Genomic DNA, 19,041 nt, shown 5'->3' with positions numbered 1-19,041 from the left:
ACTTTTGGATTCCCGTTCTTTTTCTTTTACTCATTCTGTCTTATCCACAAATTTGCAGATAACCTTAAACTCAAGGTCCATGCCGCTGACAGCTGGGTGTTACTTGATTATTTTTTGACAGTTATTCAATGTGGCATGAATCTGAAAATGTTAGAAGAAAAATCAAATATGAACAGAGATTGCTTCATTTTAAACATAAGGTTTAAGGTACCTGGGACCAAATTACATTTCCTTTGATTCTTTCTTTTTTTGCCAGTTTTTTTTCCTTGTCTGGAGGGTAAAAAAAAGTCTTTTTTTATTCGAAATGCTTTTTTGCTCTCCCAGTCTAATGTGAAAAGACAACTATAAGTAAGCCTTTTGTAAATTTATACCCCCCAAAAATGTAAAGAGAGTGTCTGTGATGCTTCAAAAACATTACTGTTTGTTTGAGCAACTTGACACCAAATGATTAGCTCAACCAATAGCATGAGTTTGGGGCGGGACTACTTGTTTGTTAAAGTCGGGATGGAATAGAAGTAGAGACAGTTCTTTTCTTCCATATTGCAACGTACATCCTTGTGAAACTGATGACTGAAAAAGGAAAAAATGGGCCGGGAATTGGTTCTATTCATCCATTGTTGATTGGATGGAGGCAGATTGAATTGAATGAATGCGAGTTTGCAGTTGATTGTACGCTCTAAACATTGCTGGGTTAAAAACAACCCAAGTTGGGTTGAAAATGGACAAACCCAGCAACTGGATTGTTTTACCTAGCAGTTGGGTTAAATGTTTGCCCAACGTGCTGAGCAGTTTTATTTAACCCAACTACTATATCAGACACATAATTAATAGAGGCAACAATAATCAAAAGGTGAACATTTATTAATAAACAATTTAATAAATGTTTATTGTTTAATTATTATTCAAAATCAGATAATGACGGTGAGTGTCTTCAGGTGTGGGTGATGAAGATGACGTGCAGGTGCAGAACAGAAGGGGTGCTGGGAAACGTAGTGCTGGAGCTGGTAACTGTGACACAGGTTGAGCAAACATTTAACCCCACCGCTGGGTTAAAACAGCCAAATTGCTGGGTTTGTCCATTTTCAACCCAACTTGGGTTGTTTTTAGAATGTAAGAAGGGGCTGGAGTTTAAGTGGACTAAATGATTGAAGAAGTCTGGCATACGTCACCAGAGAGAAGTCTGCCAAGTTATGACATTTTACGAGTCAAATTAAAACATGAATGGATGAATCGTTCACAATAAGACCAATGAATATAGGTGAATTTTCATTTCATGCCAACTTACAGGTCGCAAATTGATGTATTTTTTTTTTTTTGCAGAAAATCTGAATCTGAATATCATTAATAAGTCATGGCTGAAGGGTGTTGTTAGGCATGGAGCAGAGTGCCTGCAACCCCTTCAGCCGTGACTTATTCACGATACAGCACTAGCCTCGAGTACCTTATTGCTTTTATAAAACCGTTACCACACAATACAAATATTAAAGCCAAAAATATGTAACAATGCAATTTTCATGAAGTAAACTTTCACTAAAAGCCTTCCTTCTGCCGGAAAAAATAGTCCCTGACCGTGAACAGCAACAGAAGTTACATTATTACGCCATTAGATGGCGGCAAAGACTGTCTTTATGAGTGTGTTAGTCAGTAGCGAAGACTTTTACATTGAAAAGACTGAACTGTTGTGAACACGGAACAAGACGCAACTGACAAATGATTTGACTAGCACTGTCAGTCACGGAAAACCCCTTAACTATTAAAAGGACAAGATATTGCAGCGGACATTTAAACAGATTTTTTTTTATTATGAACATAGGACTGACCTGAAGGAAAATGTTAAATCTGAATGCAGGTAATAAACTCGCTCTCTTCTCACAACACTCTTCTACATAATACAGTAAGCTTCAATGAACAATATCAACTGAGAACATACAGTTTACGTTGCTAAGAGTGGTTGCTAAGGCTGTTGTGTAGTGATACACAGAACCATTGTTTGAAGCGGTCATAGTCGTGTTTTATCGTGAATAAAACACAACTATTGACCAATCAGAATCAAGGACAGGAACTAACCATTATAATATATATATATATATATATATATATAAATGGAATGCATGTTAATAGTTTCCATCTATCATCTATCTAATATATTTAGATACTATTGATACAAATCAACATCAATGTGGTGATGCCACTGAGGGTTGCTGCAAAAACCTCCCCAATCCATTGCCAAAAATGAGTAAGTAAGAATATAGAATGTTTCCCTAAGAAGCATCTGGAACATGTGGTGTTGACTGTAGATGGTAAGTCAGTAATTCACACAGGTATTGGTTGATTTTATGACTTGTTTTTAGCTGTCTCATCCCCTCTATAGCTTCCATTAATCATCCTGTTGTTGAAGGTGAGGGAAAAAAAAAAAAATCTAATTTTTCTGTGACAAGCACAAACATTTAAGTGCTTTACTTTGACAAGATTCATTATCTTGCTTTACTGTCCTGTCTCATCATTGTGTTGACAGGCATCATAAAAGACGAGAAGCAGCAGGAGAAGTGCCTGATTCCTGCAGCTTTTCATCTCTCCCACATTCAAGTCTCACCTCACCCCGTTTCTCTACGAGTTTCCTAGAGTGCGTCATCTTTGACTCACCTGTCATCCTCTCCATTGCATTTTCTTCTCTAGTTTTTCATACTTTATTCCATTCTGTACTCTCGTTGTGACCCTTTCTGGGGTACATACACTCTGTGATCTCAGTGTGCCGCAGTATAACGTGCTGTGACATTTGCTGGGCAGCAATCTCTCTATGTATCACTTGGTTTTCTGTGCACTGCACCACTCGCTGGGCTCTTCCCATTCACACTGGCTTGTCATTCCTCTCTTTAATGTGTTTTCCCATCTCTTTCCATTTACTCGTATCATTCTGCTGTGACAGCCCCTGAGCTTGTCCAGGAGAGTGAAATCTTTGATCGGCTTGGTGGCATTCCGTCATTATCCACCACTCCACTTTTCTTGACAAAGTACTCCTTGTTATAATGTTTTAGCAGACAAGAGCCCATCTGCAACACCAACTTCAGCTCTCCTCCATCATTGGCAGCTAACACCGTTCAAACTCACTCAGAATGCCACTGAATCTGCTATTCTCTCCACTCTTGTATTCTAATGTTAAAGGGGCCACAGTCTCCAGGCACAGATGCAGTGCAAATAAATAAATAAATAAATAAATAAAAATTACACCGTTTTTGTTTTAGTTATAGTTTTTGTGTTTGGATTAAAATATCTGTAGGTTTAGTTATGTTTTTGCTGTTCTTGTTGCATTTACACATTTTTAACCAGCAGATGTCCTCAGCATGCTATGTTTCGAGTGAATAGCTAGTGTAACGATCTAATCTAACAGTGAATTTAGCTGACGAAGTCAATATAGTGGAATAAAAACAATGCCTAGTCTTTTTCACTGCAATGTTGTTGAAACTAGCGCTGGATACCTGAGGTAATTTTGTGTTACACTGTTTGCTAGCCTGGCATAATGATCTCATCGTTAATACTTCTCACCATTTATTCCAAGGGTATGACCGATTGTTTTCCATATATCCATTTTCTTTAAAGTATCCATGAAAAGGAGGTTTGACTTGTCAAACAGTGGTGTCTTTTTCTGGACCTCGGCGATTAACTTCTCCGCAATGTTGTCGGCCATTTTAAATGCGTGAGCCATTAAATTAGAATGGATTCTGATTGGCTGTCAGTGTTTTATCATTCAACAGCTGAAAAAAAAAAAAAAAAAAAACATTCTGAAAGTGAACCCAACTATATGTTTCTATACTGTAATCGTTATAGCTGTGGTGTGGACAGTACTATTATTTTATATTTAGAACAATTTTTAGAACGATATCTTTATCGTTATCGTTCTTGGTGTGAACGGCCTTAACTCTCTGCCTCAATCTTGAATGAAGTTTTTTTTTTTTTTGTTGTTGTTGTTGTTGTTTCCATTTCCTGAAAACTAGCAGTTTTGGACTAAAGCTTAACCAGGAAGGTTTTCTCTGTTAACCAGCTTCATCATAAAGACTAGGTTGTGCTGCCTTTTGTCCATAGGCTAGCAGCAGCATACACAGCCATATTTGGCTCTCTGATCTGGCTCTTCTTGTTGGTGAAGTCTCAGAAGATGTAGTCAAGCCTCTGAGCTCTGTACACACCCCCACCCCCATCATCCACATCCGTTAGCCGTGTTTACAGCCTCCCACACTGCCGGCCAAAAGACGGCTCCTGTGGAGCTGGGATATTGACAAAATTATGGAAGAGGCCAAGAGCTCTAACCTGAGAACAGAGTGCTGATCCTGGGAGAATGGCTGAAAGATTTGTTTATATTTAACTCTGCACTGGAGCCATGACTTACCTGGTTTCAAAATTAAGGAATATGGAGTCAAACTGCAAGAAATCAACAATACTTGAGACAACAAATACATTTATTTCACAAAAAGCAGTTATAATTAGGTGGCGGATGTGTACTGAAATGCTTTGCCATGGTTTCAAGTTAAGTGAAACTAATTAAGCAGCTTAATGTGGTACACACACACTGAAAATTTCATTCATCAAATGTAAATTTGCTTTGGCTACGAGTACTCTCTTATTTTGTTTAGAAGCATTACCTCTTTGATTTGTATCACACTCTAAGCTGTTTAACTTTTACTGTTCCTTGTATTTAGGGCAATTTGTGTCAAATAATATCGCAATTTAGCACAGAAAACACAGCTGGGTTTTTGTACCTTGCACATAATCCAGTTACACTGGAACAAAACAGTATTATAATATACTAATGTTTGTGTTTCTGAGCAGGGGAGTCTCAAAAGGAAAAATGTTGACTTTTATCCTGCACCACCGCAGTTTGGATGATTCAGTCAAAACTGCTGCACATTTTGAACGAGTATGACTTTGTATATTATAGGGAAGGGAAGAGTTTGAGGGGAAATTACTTCAATTTCATTCTGTTCCTAAAAAAGTAACCTTTATTTTGCTCTGTGGTAGCTGTAAAACCTCTCTAAAACTCCCTTTTGAACTTGTAGTGATTATTTTTTGGAGAAATACCATTAGATAGATAGATAGATAGATAGATAGACAGGTAGACAGATAGATAGACAGACAGATACTATAGGTGGATACTATAGATAGACAGGTAGAACGTGGTAACAGTAACAGCAAAATAAGTCATATTGCTATCATATGTTATGGAGGAAAAGTTTTCCCTGTTGTCATGTGATGATTAGCAGGACTCTTCTCCTGGCTTCATCGCATGTCTGGAGTTGGTTCATGGAGTCTTCTTTTCCTTGTTTCTGTTTCTAGTGGCACACACATGAAGGATGAAATAGTTTCCGTGACTGGGGACATACATGCTGTCTCCAGCCTAATTTGTGTCATTTTCACCTCTCTTCCTCTCTCTGCATGCAGTGACACATCTCCTTAGGGACTATATGGAGGACTTTTCTCGGTCCTCTGTAACCTTCCTGTTACTTCCCTCTCTCTCTCTCTCTCTCTCTCTCTCTCTCTCTCTCTCTCTCTCTCATTTCCTCAGATTTTCACTTGCTCTACAAAAAAGATGATTTATATCAGGTCTGACATTCTCCTCTGTAACTTAGCAGATGACTTCATCTGCCGAAGCATATCTGCTATTGTCTGAGGTGAGAAAATATTCTGGCCTTAACATCTCATTTAGATACTGAGCTGCTTTATTTTGTGTGGTGGGTTATGCTGAGATGTAAAAGGTGAGTAAATAGTATAATCACGTTAATTGGCAGCCTTTGGTTGAACCTGTAACAACGACGTAACTGAAGAAACGTCTTAATATTTTAGCATCAGTGATCTCGTGTTTTGACCTTAGTTTTATCATTTGCCACACCCTTTAATCTGCAGCTAATAGAGTGAGTAAGCTAGGTTAGTATTAGTGTCACAATCGACTAAATTGAGTAGCTTTAACCACCCAGCTGGTGAACACAAAATGAGATTCATTGTGTTTAGTCATTAGCCTTGGTGATGTAATGCTTTGGGATCCAACAAAAGAACTCTGCAGTTCAATTAATTTTCTCCATAAACCTTGAAGACGAACATAAAGTGAAGGAAAAACTCCACCAAGGTCACAAGCACTGTAATTTTAATCAAAGGGAGCCATATTTGCGTGACAAACTGCATGAAATAACACACAATGTATTTAGTGACAGAGTAAGAAATGAAAGAAAAACAGCAAAGCCTTTCTGCCTTATTGTACTGTACCTACATAAAACAAAGCTGTCAAGGTCACTGATTTTTTTCAGGGGTCGTTTACACAACACCGTTTTCCAAAACTTTGGTAACACTTTATTTTACAGTGTCCTTGTTACACATATTACATGTAGTTACTGTAGTAATAACTATAAATTATACATAATTACATGTGACTAACCCTAAACCAAACCCTAATCCTAACCCTATAGTAGGTACATGTAGTTAATTGTTATTACTCAGTACTTAAATGCATAATTACACTGTAACACAGACACCTTAAAATAAAGTTTAACCAAAACTTTAAATGTGTTTTGACTGTTCATTTACATGACAGCAGCGTTTTAGGGCCCTAAAAAAACGTAAACTTTTGAAAATGGGTTTCAAAGTGCAAGATTTTGAAATTATACCATTATCGTCGTCTTGTAAACTACAAAAACGTCAAATTGTGAAAATAGTGACGTCATGCACATGCATATTACATGTTCAGTCTATAGGAGCGTAATGTTTCTTTACAAAGTGACATCGCCAACTACTTGCCTGACATGAATAATACAGCTTTTTTTAATAGTTTTCGCGGATCCATTTGAATGGGGATCGTTTGTCGTCTGTAGGTGAAAAATGCAAAATGTAAATGTATCCTAAGACTATCTCTGCACCTATTCATCTACATAACAAATATCACAAAAAGTGCTCAAAACCCCTATTAAAACCAGCTAACAGACCAGATAGTTTGGGAGACCAGCTAAGACCAGCAAACCAGCATGGACTGGTTTAAACTTTTTCTTTTTTTTCCTAGCAGGGATATAATTTGTTGTTGGTGTCAAAGGCTTTGCATTAATCAACTTTTGGTCTTTTTTCTCAAATACATCTGTCATATATGCCATGTAGAAGTTAGTCAAATTAGGTCAAGGAAAATACAACTTAGAATACATTAAAAAAAAAAAAAAAATGTTATAATTCAAATTTCTGCACTTATGCATTTTCAAAATTGACATTTTATAATTTTGCATTTTTTGGGGCCTGTACAGTTCCTGGTAGTAGTTGAGGCAGGGCGAGGGCTGGTTGAGTTGCGATAGTAGTGTGTTGAAACCAAGTGTGCCACACAAGTCCTGAAAAGTGAAGCCAAAACGTTTCGATCGCCCCCAGGTGGCTGGATGCAGTATAGTTCATAAACCCGGCCCTCTCCATGTAATCGAATGAGATGTGAGACAAACTACAATCAAATTACACATCAAATAAATTTTTTCCAAATACATTTTTTGTCATTTTAGGTATCTTTTATCACAGGCTCCAAGGACTCGGGCTTCAAGATGTCAGTGCATATTTGGACAGTGGTGGCTTCACTGTTCTACAACTGAAGAGAGTGAAGGTGCATTGTCCATCTTTTTTTACAGTCAAAAGTTGAAACCCGTGGTTAGGGTAAGGGGCGTGGCATTTCTGAAACACGCTTGAAGCAGTTGACCAATTACAACACACTGGTCCCAGGTTCACAGAGACATTAACTAAACAGAATGTTACTGACAGACTGGGAAGAGAGGTGCTGCAACAATGCAAATATGTGAAAAATAATGTGTTTTTTAAACATTCAAGCATGAAAACTTATTCTAGTAAAATAAAAGTCAAGACTTTAGATAAGGGCATAATATTATTGTTTAATATTAATAGGTAACATTTCAAAGTTTTGAACTACTGTATTTGATTGCTAGTTGTATGTCCAATATACACCGATCAACACAAGACACTCATTAAGTGTTGCTATGACGACATCAAGTAGGCCTTCTCCCTGAAAAGGTCTCAAATCAATCTCACCCAAAAGCAGTAATGTCAAACTTGACCCAAAGACTTCCAGTAAATGACATTTGCTCAAGTGACAGTTCCATTATGATCATATTTGCAGGATAAACTCCCCACAGTGTAAAGAGTCTCATGAGACCGCGGGGGCTGTATATCTGACATGTCTAATATAGAAGTTGCAAATGTTACAGAATTTCCTGCATCCAGCAGCTTGACGCCTTCGTAGCTCTGAGAGGTCAGTCTGAATCAATGAATCAGCCACTAATGAGGGCTATTTAAGAGAGTTGGAAAGTGAAGCTGCAAGTATTCATGGCCTTTTGCTCTGACACCTCTTATTCTCAATGACTAGGTGATATTTGTGTGGATTTTCAGCTTCTCACCTCTATTTTAATGAATTTCTTTTCACAATGACGTGTCACATTGATCAGTGCGCTTGCGCTTCGTTTGACAGAGAAACAGTGAATCGAATATTGTGCTGAAGTCAATGCGAAACCTGACAAGCTAATTTATGTGGGCTCTGTTCCTGCTTTTGATCATATATCTATATACTGGAAGCTCTATATGAGCCCACAGGTAACAGATGTCACAAGGGAGACGTACACTTTATGAGGCCTCAGAGAGCGCGTGTCAGACCTTCACAGTGAGCGATGAGCGAGAGAGTCTCAGTGAGTCTCATTTTCTTAGCATGGGCAAAATGCCTAATCTTTATTCTCTGACTACATGAAGAATGAATCGAGGGTCTTCAAAGGCTCTTTATTTCAGAGGACGATCAAAGAAACCTCACAAACGGCAGAGCTGTTTGATTTAGCTGAGATTAAAGATGCAAATGGTATCATGATGTTGCTATTCCTGGAAAAAGCTCTGAATACGGCGCTGGATTTGACTTTATTGCAATCATAATCGGACACATGTACACACATGAAATATCATTTTCTTAATTATTTTCTCCCCGTTTTTGTGTTGCTTTTTTTTTTTTTTTCCTCAAGGAAAAACTAAACATCCTTAAAACAAGACCAATTTGCCCAAGAAGCACAATTCTTACCTCGGTTGCAACTTTATGCTTGAAAAAAAAAAAAAAAATGTATGTGTATGTATGTATGTATGTATGTATGTATATATATATATATATATATATATATATATATATAATATGCATATAATAGAAACATTGCTGGACCTTATTTTGGAGGCCTTTGTTTCTCAGCCTCCCCATATTTTTGGACATTAAATTAACTAAATTTAACACAGCTTTCTTTTTCTTCATCTGAATGCTCTCCATTCCAATAATAAATGGTGGCAAGAAACATTTCTTATTATTAATGCTGAAAATGGTTGTGCTGCTTAAAGGGGTCATATAATGCGACTTTTACAAGATTTGAAATAAGTCTGATGTTCCCAGAGTGAGTATGTGAAGTTTTAGCTCAAAATACCGTACAGATAATTTTTTATAGCATGTTAAATTTGTCACTTTTTGAGGGTGAACAAAAACGCTCCGTTTTTGTGTGTGTCCCTTTAAATGCAAATGAGCTGCTGTTCTCAAGAAGAGGGCGGAGTTTCAGGAGTTCATGTTAGCAGCTCAGAGTAAAGTTACCTCACGCAGACTCACTGAAAATGTCAGAAACTGTTCAGACTTTTATGTTCAAACCGGAGTTGGACAATGATGGAGAAATTCAAGAAGAAGTGACAACATGTAGAATGCAACAGGACGTTTCTGAATGGTTAGTTTATGAATTTATGTAGCTGATGTGGAGTTAACTATCTTAAAGTCATTAATTAGCATATTCTGTTATGATAATCTATAAATCGCTGGTGTGGGAACTGTTGTAAGATCCTACAGAGCCAGAGAATATATGCTGCATGAAGATAGAACAGGTATAGTTTAGTTTAATTACATTTATAACTTGTCATGTTGTCATCTTGCTTTAATGACATTGCATTTCTGTAATGCAATAACATGACCTCACCCCTTTGTTGCGTGTTCTCAGGGGCAGGGTTTAAGTAAATTTTAGGGTTTGTGATGCCACCAACCTGGGAAGAAGCTTGTTGTAGTCCCTACCAGCCATTTGTTGTAGTCCTTAAACAGAGAATTCTTTAAATATCTCCTTTTGCATTGAACTTTGAGCATCGTAACTTTGCAGATGTTGTTCATGCTCAAACAGCAACATTACACACTAACTAAAGTTACAAAAGTGAAATCATAATCAACCACCACTTTAATATTTTTGTGGAAACTGTGATACATTTTTTTTCTGGGTTCTTTTATGAATGGAAAGTTTAAAAGAACTACATTTATTTTAAATAGAAAACTTTTGAAATGTTATAAATGTCTTTACTGTCACTTTTGATCAATTTAATATGTTTTTGCTGAATATAAGTGTCAATTTCCTTTTTAAAAAAATGTACTGACCTCAAACTTTTAAATGAAAGTCTATCTACAAACTAATATATGCTATTTTATTTATTTGTCAGATTTGAACTTGTGGTTTCTCTACTCTAGGCATGAAATATTCCTCCGAGCCCCATCATCTCACGTTCAGTTGGGGAGACTGAGACCCCTGAAGACTGAAATCCAAGAATCACCTCAGGGGGTAAGAAAAATAAACAAACTGACAATGATTCATATTTTCTCAGTAAATATATCTTGTTTCAAAGAAGATTAGATGTTTTTACTGGGAAACAAGACAAAAATATTGATTAAGATTTTTTTTTTTTTTTTTTTGGCGCAGTGTACAGATGCCTGGTCTGCGGGTATGATTAGTGTGCCAGGCTGATGCGTGTGGTAAATGTCTGAGATGAATCCAGCCATGAAATTGATCTGGGCTTTAGAGTGTTGCACTTGTCTTTAAGGGAAAAGACTACAGGATATTACTGAAGCAATGAGAAGTAGCCTTCCTGTCAGCCAAGCCACTGCTTCATGACATTGAGCAAGATTTAAATCACAGGCTTAAGTAATGGGCAGCAACAAGCTGCTCTTAATGTCTGTCTCTGTTTAGCAAACACGTAGGTGCTGTTTTCTCACAGTATAAACAGCTTGAATTGTGTATTTTAAGTGATTTCATACACTATATTTTATTGTATACATTCATTTCATGCGTGATGGCTCGGATTTTATGGCAGAGTGCTTTGGATTTTATTCAAAATGAAATCTGTTCTGAAAAACAAGGCATGAATTGATTTCCCCTAAAATGCAGAAATCATATTTCTTTAGATAATATGCAGTGTGTTTTTGAGTGGTCTGGTTTATTGTTTGCTGTAAGCTAGTCCTGCAGCTAGTGTTGGCAAGTCCGCGGTTTCCCCCGCAATTGGGCTACATTTACACTGTTGCTGTGGATTTATTTTTTTAATCTGTAGGTTGAAGCAACCCCCCAGGTCTAGAAATATATATATTTCCCGTAATTGGACTGGTTTTGAATAGCAATTTGACTGGTTACGCAAACCTGCCAGCACGCCATCGCTCAAAAAAAAAAAAAAAAAAAAGTGATTTTTTTTTTTTATGCTGTTCACTTTATTTAAACAATTTATTTTGATTTAACACCATTGTATCAAATGTGATTGCTTCATGTTAAATTTACTTGTCTTAACTTGAAGTTTTCATTTTGAAATAACATGTTGCAATCAAGTAACCCAATCAAAGAGGACTTTCACTTCCCATCATGCTTTACAAAGGATCTGAATTGGGAGAGTAAATGTTGAAATAAAGTGTTATGTTATGCAGATTTTTAGTAGCACAATGAGAAAATGGAGAGAGTTTCTGTTATGGTAATGGTTTTGGAGGTTAGCATTGTGGTGAAGTGTTGAGCTTGTGCTTGGGTTGAGAACCTGTTAACAAGAATTCAAATTGATTTAATAATAAAGCAAATACTATGTCAAGTCAAGTCAAGTCACCTTTATTTATATAGCGCTTTTTACAATGCAGATTGTGTCAAAGCAGCTTTACAGTGATAACTTTTATATAATTTTGGCTGCACAGCAGCTCTTAAAGAAATGGTGTCATTGTCCATCTTAAGTAAATTCAGTATTGATTCATTTGGTTGTAAGAATCAATAGTTATTAATTTAGTTAATTTATATCAGCACTGGAGTGAACAGTGATGTCATCATCCAGCTCAGTTCAGTTCGCATACAATGGTGTCAATGCAGGCAGATCAAAGCACTGTTGAATATCAAATGTCAAGTGTCCCCAACTAAGCAAGCCAAAGGCGACAGCGGCAAGGAACCCAAACTCCAACAGGTGACATCAGGTGGCAAACAGGTGTTAAAATGGAGAAAAAAAACTTGGGAGAAACCAGGCTCAGTCAGGGGGCCAGTTCTCCTCTGGCCAACAGCGAACAGTGCTTTATTATGATTCAGGCAGCTATCATAAGTCCGATTGGGATCGCAACAGACATTTGCGATCCCAAGTATTTGTTCCAGTTCCATCCATTTGAGGATCGTATTCATCAACTGGATGGAACTGGAACAAATACTTTGACTGTTGTGACTACGGTAGTGCTCTGGATTAGTGATGCAAAGTCCGATTTATTTCCGCAAACCGGTTCTTTTCGGACATTTCGGCTCAATGAACTGGTTCAAAAAGCTGATTCATAGGTTCCTGACATCATCATGCTATGATGTCACTATGCATTTCTTTTCTAACAACTCATGTGTCATGTTATAGCAATGAAACATTCAAATAAAGTCATTTGTGTCAACGCATATTGAAACATTCAAATAAAAAGTTATTTATGTGAACGCATATTGCTGATTATTGCCTTTCATTCACTTAAGTTAATGGAGTTTGTGGTCACAGTTTCATTTGCGGATCCTTTATGTCGTATACAACTGACCAATATTGAGTAGACTATATCTTGGATAAGATTCGCAACTACACGGAAACAACGGCAACAACGCGGAAATTTTATAAACTCACTGATTTCGCTTAACAACTTAAATTATAATCTGCATGTACAATAAACCATTGTAAAATTTATTTACATCTCTCGACAGAAAGGTTTTTGCAGCTAATAAAATGTTATTTAATAACAGTAGTCATAATAAGCATATTTCCAGTACATGCCTCAGCATTATATCGTCAACTCAATCATTAGACTCTGCGGTAATCCTCGGAAAACTTCGACAGTTGGTTGAACCAGCTTTTTGAGTTGGATGTGCTACTCCGGCTGTGCGTCTTGCATCATCAACCCGTTCAATTCAGTTCGATTAGTTGACCGGTAACTTCCTGTGAAACGTCTCAAAAGAATGATTCGTTCAACAATCGAACATCACTACTCTGGATGAAACCAGTATCACTTCTAGACTGCCAACACTGAACATCGCAGGTGTAAAGAAAAGTTATATTTAGTTTGTTATGTAATTCACAGGACTAAACAGGAAGCATTATTTGAATGTCAATTTAAATGAAAACCATTTATTATTATATATTAAGTTAAACTAAAACCATTAATTCGAGTTAAATGAACACCATTGATTCTAGTTAGTTGTACATGGTTGATTCTGTTTAGTTTTACTTGATTCAGTCACGTGGAACCACTGTCCATGATTGAATCATGTTCAGCCAAAGAGCTACAGGATTTTTTTTTTTTTTTTTTTGAGTCAACCCTCCACCTCCCCCAGCTCCACCTGCCTAGATCTGCTATGGGATATACATTTGTCTATTTATGCAGCAGTAGCATATCTTACATGCTCACAGCAGTGTGTCTGTGTATCTATTAGCAGTAGCAAGTCCATACTTGCTCTGCAGAATCATGGTTGAAATATATATAACTGGCTTACTGTTTCATCATCATTTGCAGCCGCTCATAACTGAAAGTGGTGATGCCTGATTTGATAAGTTACTTTGTAAAATGCTGGCTCATTTTAACCAGTTTGACTTATTCCGTTCAATTTGCAAGCATGAGAAGCGGGCATTATCTCAGCCAATCTCACTGACATGGCACTGCCTCCTCTCACATGAATTTCCACCTGAATTTGCCTTTACCTTGGCTGTTACTCCCCTCACATTCAAATGAGTGCATTATATGTATAATTCAGTTCATATTTCATTAATCGTTTTTGTTTTATTTTTGAACTGAGTTTTTTTTTTTTCTTGCCTCCTCAGAGCAAATGCCCTGGCACGCGTTCACATACATGTAGGTACGAGCCTCATTATTAAGACATATCACATGCAGGTCCAGCATTGATCTCAGTTGGCTTCGTTCTGCTGAGGTTTAATCAGCATTCTTCCCAGGGCCCCGTCCTCTTCCACACACTGGCTTCCTGCCCTGCTCCCCTGATCTGGCAAAATAACATTGCAAATTTGCAAAAATACATTATTAATTTTCCATGAGGCATGCCAGACGGCACCCCTTGACAAACATTCCTTTCATTTTTTTTCTTTTCATTTTTCATTTTTCATTTCCTGTAGCGCACCTGAGACACCTCCTGCACCTTAACACCATCCCCCTGCCCGCTCTGCCTCGATTCAGTCAGCTACTGAAATGATATCTGCTAGGAAATCATTTTGAGAACATCACAGCAGAATAGAGCACCCTTGGCCGGGTGTGTGTCTCTATGTGTGTGTGTACACTGCTTTCTATAACACCCTGCTCAGAAAATCATTCCCCTCTGCTGTGAATGAGAGAGAGAGAGAGTGAGAGAACCAACCCCCACAATCACAAGCTCAGCTTTTTCAGCAATAAAAAGGACACTAGTACTGACATATACTGAGTTCACATAAACATCTGTTCTCCATAGTTTTAGAGGCAGGCATTCAGTAGAGCCTAAGGGAAGATAACAGTGTTCACACAGCAATAACTGTGGATTTGATTGTCCATCACATGTTTAAGCTACATTAGGTTTAACTCTAGCCCCAAAGTATTTGAACAACTATGCCACACTTAAAATGTGTGAATGTCATCACATTAGAAAGCAAAATATCAAACCAAGTGCCATCTACAAAAATATTTTCTCAGAACTAACCATTTTTGGAATGATTTTTATGCAGCAATGCACAATATATTGGCTTTTTCATTTTGTCCGTATGAGCCGATATTGGATATTTAATCCACCTATTTTAAGATTTATATCAGTGGTTCTTAACCTTTTTGACTTTAAGGGCTCCCATTGTCTACAACGATATTTAAAGGCCTCATAATTTTTCCAGTTGCTTGTGATTACTGGAAAAGGATTTTAAAGAAAAAGTTCAATTTTTAAAATTCATTTATAACATTTTTTTTTAGAGCTTGGCATTATACTAGAAAAATGTAAATTCATTTTAAATTCATAATTTAAAGTTATTTTACATGACTTCTCCAGGTCTAGAAATCACACTTTTAAAAGTATATCCATTTTTTTTTCACGACTATGGGAAACCTGGTTCTTCCAAGAAGAAAAAAAAAAAAAAATGTTGTTGAGAGGGTGAATTAAAATAAGAAATACCTTGATTTTTAGTTGTTTTTTTTTAACCCGCCAGGGTTTTGTTTTGTTCCCATTCAGTCGGTCACGTTCGACGTACGTCGGACAGACCGACGAATAGGAATCTCGCTAGAGAGGCCAATCTACTTCGAGTGTAACTACAACGAGCCAATGCACATTGGCATGCAATCATATGCATCAGCTGCTCGCCTCGCAGCGCGGGTATATAACGAGCAGCAGGTGCGTTGCATCTTCAGCTTTTCGCTTCGGAGCCGAACGGTGTTGTTCCTGTTCTCTGCAAGCAAGTGTCTGCTAGAAGACGAGTCAAGCTTTTTGGTTGAACTTCTCTTTTTTTTCGAGTGCGGGCGAACAGCACAGCAGCGGGGTCAAAGTCCTCTCTTTATTTTTTGTTTTTTGTTTCGTTTGCCGTTATAGAGCAAATAGCTGTTTTGACAGCGTCAGAAGGCTGTTCTCACGGCCGGTACGGTGCGCTTCGAGCGCTGAAAGCCGTTTTTACGGCTGGTAAGAGTGAGCGCCTTCAAAGAGAGAAAGAGCACACGACAGGCTGCACACAATCCCTGTCTGTGTTGCGGCGGCCGTTCCCCTGCGTGCTTCAGCACTCTAAAAGAGTAAAGTCCCTAAAAGAGCTTACACAAATAGAGCTTGCGTCTTTTTAAAGATGACATTCTATTTGTGTGTTTCTGGATGCGGTCGTTTCCTGTCCTCACTGACGGCCACGATCACTGTTTCACATGTCTGGGCGCGTGCTGAAACGATGTTCGTGGGTGGTTCATGTTTTCGTATGAGAACATGATCACGTCGACACGCCGGTCGTGACTCTTCTTTCTCCGGGAAGCTTGAGTCCCCTCTGTTGTTGGCCAGCTGCCGCTTGTGTGTAAAAGCACAGCCGCGGGTCTGCCCGACACTCTGGGAGACCGCGGAGATCAGCGAGAGCAAACCTCTCGCTCCTCTGCGTGTCGTGTGCCGTCGAGCTGTCGGGCTGCAGCGCGGGTTGTCACGGCAACCCAGCGCTCGCTCGGCGCTCTAGATGCGCGGTCTCCTTGCCTAATCTCCATTGTAGCGCCCTCTCTGGTGCACCAGAAGAGGTCTACTTTGGTGAAATGGCTTGGGTGTCTTGAGGTTGAGGGGTTCCTTCAGGGAACCAACCCCCTAGGGCCCCTCCCTCTAGCGCATTACATGCTGTGCAGCTTCTGGATTGGATTGCTGGTCCTCTTCATAGGGGAACCTAGCATTCCATTTAGGGCTCCAGCTGAGGGTCAGATGTCGATTGCAGCATCGGAGAGAGGGCTGTTATGCTCTGGAAATGAGGGTGACGCTGCCCACTGTAATGGTGTGTGCTTATGCTGACTCAGATTCAGAGTTTACAGCCATGCTTTCCCGGGTGTTCCGGATGTGCATGAAAAACTTGGCAGTATGGAGCTATATTGGTGCCATAAATATGGAATGCCAAAAGTGCCAAAATCTGCATAAGTTTTTACTCTCTCACTACCCTTATGGGTGGGGTGGCTGTTCACAGACCACACCCACCCTGCATGTGAGGCCAAGGCACTCTTTATGCATGAGGGTAGTTCTGAGCCGGGGTTGAGCTGCGCTTGTTGACTAACCGTGATCAAAGTCACGGCGCAGGCCTTCGGCCAGACGATGTCCACCTCAGTGGTCCAGAAGCGCCCCCCTGGCTTACCTTGCTGAGGTGCAAGAGGTCGTCAAGCTAAACGCTTTCTCGACACTCCCATCTCACAAGGTGGCCTTTTCGGTGACACTGTCGGGGACTGAGCCCAGCAGTTCTCCTCAGTTAGTGGCAGACCGGGGAGCCTCCCCCGACAAACCATTGAGTTCCTCGTGGGCCCTCAGTCTGCTCGTCGCCAAGGGTGTCGTCCCCTGCAGAATAAAAAAAAAAAAACTCCGGCCCAGTCTGCTCTACTGTGTCCGCTGCAGGAAGATGACACCTCCCGTCTCTGCTACTGTTTAAGTGGTTAGTGAAAAATCACCCCTGAGACGGGTGACCCAGAGACGGGTGGGGCTGCTCTCCCCCCCCCGGAGGAGGGCCGGGTGGTAAATCCTGTTGGTTGGGTTTGTTTCTGTTCTCCCGCTGGTCCAACAGCCAGCGGTACCCAAATTTTCAAAAAGAGAGCAGTTCCTCCATCTCTGGGTCTGAAGAGGGCTCGGAGAGCAGTGGGAGGAGAAAAGCCTCACCACTCTCATCCCCCTCTTCCTTCGCCAGAGGGCAGCAGCGTGCAGTCGAGAAGGCAGCAAAGCCTCTCCTGCGCCCCCTGCCCAACCGTGGAACCAGGTAGGTGTTGCACAGCACACTCTGACCCCGCTTCGGGCCGCCTCGCAGAGAGAGCCTCCCGAGCTGCGTCCCTGTGTTCCACCTCGCTGCCTCACTGCGGGTACGCCTGCGGTCCCTTTGATCCCGCCTGTACGGTCTCTGTGAGCCTGGTTAGCGCTCCCCAGTCCGTCTCGCTGGCTCATTCGGACCATCGGGCTCGGCTATGCGATTCAGTTCGCCCGGCGTCCCCCCAAGTTCAGGGGTGTCCACCTCACTGCAGTGAAGGCTGTCGATGCCTGTGTCTTGCGTGCGGAGATCGCGGTCCTACTGGCGAAGGACGCGATAGAGCCGGTCCCTCCAGCCGATATGAGGTCAGGGTTCTACAGTCCCTACTTCATTGTACCCAAGAAAAGCGGTGGGTTACGACCGATCCTGGATCTGCGAGTTTTGAATCGGAGCCTTCACAAGCTACCGTTCAAAATGCTCACGCAGAAATGCATTTTCGAGTGCATCCGTCCCCAGGATTGGTTTGCAGCGATCGACCTGAAGGACGTGTACTTTCATGTTCGATTCTTCCGCGACACAGGCCATTCCTGCGTTTTTGCGTTCGAAGGTCAAGCATATCAGTACAGAGTCTTACCCTTCGGGCTGGCCCTGTCTCCCCGCGTCTTCACGAAGGTCGTGGAGGGAGCCCTTGTTCCCATGAGAGAACAGGGTGTTCGCATCCTTAACTATCTCGACGACTGGCTCATTCTGGCACAGTCCCGGGATCAGTGGTGCAAACACAGGGATTTGGTGCTCAGACACCTCAGCCAGTTGGGTCTTCAGGTCAACTGGGAAAAGAGCAAACTCGCCCCGGTGCAGAGGATCTCTTTTCTCGGTATGGAGTTGGATTCGGTCGAACAGATAGCACGCCTCACAGAGGAACGTGCTCAGTCGGTGTTGAACTGCCTGAATACGTTCAACGGCAGGACAGCGGTTCCACTGAAATTTTTTCAGAGGCTCCTGGGGCATATGGCAGCCGCAGCGGCAGTAACCCCGCTCGGTCTGCTTCATATGAGACCGCTTCAACACTGGCTCCACGGCCGGATCCCGAGATGGGCGTGGCAACGCGGCACGTTCCGGGTGGCAATCACTCAGGAGTGCCGCCAAACCTTCAGCCCGTGGTCGGACCCCTTGTTTCTTCGGGCTGGAGTACCCCTAGAGCAGGTGTCCCGGCATGCTGTGGTATTCACGGATGCCTTTGCCACAGGCTGGGGTGCCTTGCCCTGAGCCGCCTCAAAGGGCCGCTACGGGGCAAGCATGTACTGGTCCGGACGGACAACA

General features: G+C 40.6%; 1 long non-coding RNA gene across 4 annotated transcripts in view; it reads left to right on the top strand.

The window, feature by feature from the left end:
* Nucleotides 1–19,041, top strand: part of LOC127501543 (uncharacterized) — a 71,561-nt gene that overhangs the window by 35,652 nt on the left and 16,868 nt on the right. For 3 of the 4 annotated variants that reach the window (XR_007926630.1, XR_007926629.1, XR_007926627.1), the window contains one exon: nt 10,532–10,622. This is a non-coding gene — a long non-coding RNA (uncharacterized LOC127501543). Of the gene's footprint in view, nt 1–10,531; nt 10,623–10,760; nt 12,694–19,041 lie in introns of those variants that run through there. The other variant, XR_007926628.1, reaches the window with a different exon arrangement.

This window comes from Ctenopharyngodon idella, chromosome 19 (assembly GCF_019924925.1).
Source record: "Ctenopharyngodon idella isolate HZGC_01 chromosome 19, HZGC01, whole genome shotgun sequence".
Lineage (NCBI taxonomy): Eukaryota > Metazoa > Chordata > Actinopteri > Cypriniformes > Xenocyprididae > Ctenopharyngodon > Ctenopharyngodon idella.
Note: the sequence above shows the minus strand (reverse complement) of the source record. Positions and strands in the feature narration are given on the sequence as shown.